Raw genomic sequence first — 5,530 nt, forward strand, 5'->3', positions numbered from 1 at the left:
GAAATGAAAAATAATATATTTAATTAAGTTGTAGTTAGTTTTATTACAAAATCTTTTGGAATCGTGTACTATATCTCTGTGCTGATATAATACAAAAAATTTTATCTCCAAAAAAGCTGTTATTTTTCTAGGAAACTTTTTGAAAGGTACTTGTTTACCTTTCCACAACACCCCCCCCCTCCCCGTATTACAACTGTAGAACAAGAAGCAGACGTTTTTCTAAGTAAATTTCTTTTTCCTTATGAATAAATCCTTTAGCATAATCAGATAACTTAAAAAGACTAATTGTGTCAAATAACTCATTACTGACATCACAAACTACACTACTAATGACAAAAAAAACGAAAACAGTTTGACACTACAGTCACTAGTCACAGTCAATCACTTTACGTCTGCTACGGTACATTGTAAACAAGTACCTTTCAAAAAGTTTCCTGGAAAAATAACAGCTTTTTTGGAGATAAAATTTTGTGTATTATATCAGCACAGAGGTATAGTACACGATTCCAAAAGATTTTGTAATAAAACTAACTACAACTTAATTAAATATATTATTTTTCATTTCCCTCCTATAGGGCCCGAGAGGAAAAATACCCCAGGTCGGAATTCAGCCTTGGCAACTCATCATCCGATCTTGGTCTATTCCCCAATACAAAGTGGATTTTGTGAATCAGTGTTAAATTTATTTTTTATTTTTTTTTGTGTCAGTTAATTGCTACGTATCTTGGTTAGTATGTGTAGCAATTTCTGTTTCCAGATCACATTTCTTGTATTAAAAAAAATCTTTTCTGTAGGGCTGTCATGTGTTTTCAATATTGTTGTGCCCCGGTTGCAAAAGATCCTATTGACTTAAGTAACAATTTTCGTTATTTTTGAAACATTTTAGTGTATTAAAATTTTTTCATAATTTATAGAGAAATAGATAGCCTTATCAAGAGCCATTTATATAAAATTTATTTATTTTGGTCATATAGTTTCCCTGCAAAAAATTTCACAGTTAACTTAGACCCGGTAAACTGCACTGACCTACCTGAAAAATGGCGAAGCGGTTTACTTCTCCAATAAGTACTTTTTAAGTAATATTTTTACAAAAACGGGCAGATCTTATCAAGATATATCCATTCCTATAACTGATAAAACTTTTGGACTCATAGTTTTCCCGATTCTCCCAAAATCGGGTTATGAAACCGTTTTTCTCCGGCCCGCACCAACCCCAGTTGCCCATGAGTGATCATTCACAAAAATTCTAATAAAAACATACCGATGTTTAATTCATTCCTGTTTTAAAAATTGAAAAGCGATTTAATAAAGGTATAAATAGTGTAATAGCATAAATAAATTAATTACAAACATAAACGTAAAATAGTATAAATAAACACGAAAAACAAACAAATGAAGGCGGCAGCCCGACAAAAAACTCCACACACGCCCCAGACACACCACACCCCACAAGCAGAAGGGGTGGAGAGGGATAGATATCTATTTAGAGTGAGGAGAGGGAGAGAGCCAATCAGTGGGCCAGAATAATCCCTCTGGAATGTAGCAGCGACGGTCTCAACCCTTTGAGACCGTCTTGCGGAGACCAAGTTGTAAATATACCATCATACCATCAGAGATATTGTAGCTACCATGCTGAAAAAAGCTGAAACAATGCTAAAACTCTCTGTTTTTGCTCAGTTCCATTCGATTCAATTCTTGTTCAGGCCGCTTACGGTGTTCCATAGTTTCCCCAGAACCTTGAACGCCCGACCAGTAGTTGTGAAGTTGTCGTTAAATATTTATAATAAATTAATAAATCTCCTCTATCTCTTCCGCTCGATGGTTGCTTTTCAAACCCACTTTGCTGAAACAGTGTATTTTCTTGTATCGCAGATAAAAATATCCAAAGATTTACTAGGAAGAGAACTAGTAGATCTTGTGAAAGAATCAGATCGTGAAAGAAGAAGTACGCTTACCTTTTACACTAAAAGACTAGAGACCTACCCAGTGATATAAGTATAACCTAGTAAGATGGTCAAAGCAGATTGCCCTGCTTGACCAGTATTGAAGGAACCAACACGGAAGACCGGGATGGGCTCAATGGAAACATTCTTTTTTTCCCCCCTTTTTTCAATCCCTCTACTTTTGGTCTCATCCTTTTCAGGTTACAATTCTCAGCTTCAAGGTTAGAGGGGGAAGCATGGCATCATGCTTTGCATGACGGAGCTAAGTAATAACCCGGACGCCAACGAAAGCTATCGGTTTTAACCTTTCCAACCTGAATTTATTACCTTAAAACGTCACTGGGCTCCGTGGAACTAAGACGTAATAAATTCGCTTCAATGGATGGAATACCACAAACTAACTAGAAGTGTCTTACTAAAGTTAGAGAAAGTCGAGAAAGTACGTAGGCCTATTTGCCTCGGCGGCGGTACGGCTCCAATCATATATCTATTCACACAAACTTGATAAATACTTCTTTTAAATGTTTTACGTTTTGATTCTTTTACGTATTTTGAATTAAACAGGACACCATCGTAGCGAATGGAATATAGTGGGACCATTGAAGTTGTTATTCAATCTGTATCAAACAAGTAAGTAGACATGAACTTCCTTATCATTTTTGATGTTTTACCCCCTATATTAACTTGAACAGCTTGTTTTAGCCATATATAGCTATTTCTTTTGTTCAGCTGATATAGCTAAACTACTTACTTCTGAGAAACTTACTTACTTCTGAGAAAAACTTAGAAAAAAAAATGTTGATAGTGAAGTTCACAGACAGAATATACAGCCATAAGAACATTTGTAGGAGGAACGTTCTCGTGAAGAAGAACGTCAAAATACGAAGGTAAGGGTAAAATGGTTAAAGTAGGAAATGCTAAGTTACTCGCATTTACGACTCTACTACTGGCAGAAAACTTCTTCATAAGAACTAACATATCAAGAATATTTCCTAGACGATAATGAGAGCATGTTTGGAATACATCAGATTATTTTTCAAGTTGGTAACGTGTGCATAGTAAGCGCATCTTTAGCAGTACCAGACTTACTGGATGCTATAAAAGTATTCATTTGGAAGCAGCCTTGATGAGATTGCTGGTAGAAAATGTCAGTTTCTTTTATTTGTAACAATAAATGGATGTTTATTAGAGGAATTTTGAAATCAGCACACTATTTAAAAAAGGTTTTCTATTTCTATTTCCCCATTATCGTACAGCGATGTCGTTCCTGTCTAACATCACGGCTGCCTTTATGCTTATGTTAGAAAAAAACTTTGCGACATCACATTTCTAGCATCAGACCGAATACTCCAGAAAAGTCAATAGCAGCATACCGCTTCATGTTCAGTACCGGTTTTACCAAAAGAGAGGTGGAGGGACCCTCATCTTTGTTCTTTACCTGTACCGTATCTTTTTTTTTTGTTACAGTTTGGGGACCATTTAAAAAATTTAAAATGTTGTATTCGACTAGGCGCCAAAATAAGAAAACATAGCCCTGTTCGCAAGGCAGCTGCAGTATCCAGTCGGAAAATTTCCCTAAAGCCGTTCTATGTCTTTGGAAAAATACACATATTTGGTAGGCTATAGTATTTTTTGTTTGTTTCATTGTAATATATATACTGTATATATGGTGCATACATAAAGAAAAAAAGAAAAGAAAAGAAAATCGCAGTTATGATCGTAGCTTAGGTTAAGTTAGCATGCTCGTAAATTAAGTTAACTTAATTAAATATACTTACACTACATTTACGGTAGTGTAAGGTGAAAGGTTGAAGTAGATGGAGAAGCTCAAATAAGGTAAATCATGCCTTGGCTCACAAGGAACACCAAAAATAGCTTTTATTGTAAGGAAAAACGAAAATCAACAGCCAGCACACTACAGCACATGATACACAGGAGCGGCCAAAACTAATTTAGAACTAGTATATAATTTTTAAACTAGTATATCTACACAATTTAGGGGAAAAAACATGTCCAGAGTTTCTGGTAAAATGACTTTTATTATGCATTCAAGTGCGTAACAATTTTTTTACTATGCTTTATCTGCTGTCATCAGTAACATGCCCTCGTCCAAAATGACTAAGTCTACTCTTTTTCTTCTTTCACGGAGCCAGCACATACTAAAAAGATGAATAAAGGAAAGTAAAAGAACAACAAAAAACTTTCGGTGAAAATCTTTGCACCGGTTACTGGTTATCGTGATTTGGAGAAGTTTTTACAGATTAGTGGGACCAGCGATTGAAAAAGGTTTCCGCAAAAATTACTGAGTTTCAAGTGATATAGAACATGTTGATTACTGTATCACAATTAATGGAGACATATCAGAGTATGATGCTTAGGTATACTGAAAAACATAAAAAAAAAACCCAGCAAATAGTATCTGTGAATGTAATATTTTTTAAAGCTGTTGCATGAGACAAAAGATTCAAGGACTGAATTGCGTAAAATTGCATTTTCTTTTGCTATAGCCAGCAATATTCTGAATTTTTTTTTATCTTAGATGGCGCTAGCGCTTCCCCTTCTGCCTGTGAGACTTGTAGAGAAGTAAGGGAACCACACAAGCATAAAGGAACCCTTCATTCGTCTTTCTGTTTTCAGTCGGGTGTAGGTTGCAAACGGTTTCATAAGTCGGCTAAAAAGTCTATGCAGAGCCCGTACGGCTTTAGGTATTTGTTTGTGAAAACACAAATGGATTCCTAATGCCGTAATGCTGGTCACATTGACTTTCCGTTTCCTCATATTCGTAAGCGCTGTGACGAAAGAAAGCTAAAGGTAAAGAAAAGCAGATTTGTTAGCAAGATTTGTAGTGTAACGATTAGCGATACAGGACTGAGCTTGACTACCAAGAATATCGGTTCCAACGACTATTGTTGATGGTAGACTCGCTGCCCTGCCATTCTCGGCTGTTTATATAAGCGGATGTTTAAGCTTTGCGTTTAGCACAAACTGGGCCGTTTTCATAGTGCTTCATTCGCCAATTTTCTTCCTTCTTCTTATCATTTTTGTTGCTCGCTTGTACCTTTTTGAAAAGCTCGAATGGATCGTCTGCGGTGCTGTATAGTTTCTTCATCCTCAATAAACGGACTATCAGCGCTGTTGGTATCGACTAAGGGCTCCATTGTCTTCGTTACGTTGCTAGTCGACAAAGACGGTCTTGCTTGATGACGGTGATGTGTTGTATTCGTTGAGGATAAGGAGTGACTGGCTGCTTAAATAAATGTACCTTCATTAGAGTGGTAGAGGCGACAACAGATAACATTGAAATGTTGTCAGATGGTGAAGTACGGTGTCAAACAGGACGATGAATTCGGGTAGTTTGGCGCGAGATATACAGTACCCTCCCAAAATAATCAACACTTCCCGTTTTTCGCCCTTTATAACATGGGCTCTTATGGAGAAACGTCTCCTTAGTTTTTATTTTTTTACTCATTTCCCCTTAGAGTTAAATTTAAAAAAAAATTCAGCTTACTCATTGATGAGTTTGCTTTAGAATGATGTGTGGCGCAATAATATAACGGTAATCCCCTGAACGGTTTTTATGCGTTCAG

General features: G+C 36.3%; 1 long non-coding RNA gene across 3 annotated transcripts; it reads left to right on the top strand.

The window, feature by feature from the left end:
• The first annotated feature begins 1,643 nt into the window (after positions 1-1,643).
• LOC123467644 lies at positions 1,644-3,568 on the top strand. 3 transcript variants are annotated; one of them, XR_006641824.1, is made up of 3 exons: positions 1,644-1,945; positions 2,144-2,830; positions 2,897-3,568. It is a non-coding gene; the product is annotated as an uncharacterized LOC123467644 (long non-coding RNA). The 3 variants fall into 3 exon arrangements; XR_006641823.1 differs by having other exon boundaries at positions 2,144-2,410; positions 2,508-3,568; XR_006641822.1 differs by having other exon boundaries at positions 2,144-3,568.
• Positions 3,569-5,530: the final 1,962 nt, after the last annotated feature.

The sequence above is a fragment of the Daphnia magna genome, unplaced genomic scaffold, assembly GCF_020631705.1.
Source record: "Daphnia magna isolate NIES unplaced genomic scaffold, ASM2063170v1.1 Dm_contigs212, whole genome shotgun sequence".
In the NCBI taxonomy this organism is placed as follows: Eukaryota; Metazoa; Arthropoda; class Branchiopoda; order Diplostraca; family Daphniidae; genus Daphnia; species Daphnia magna.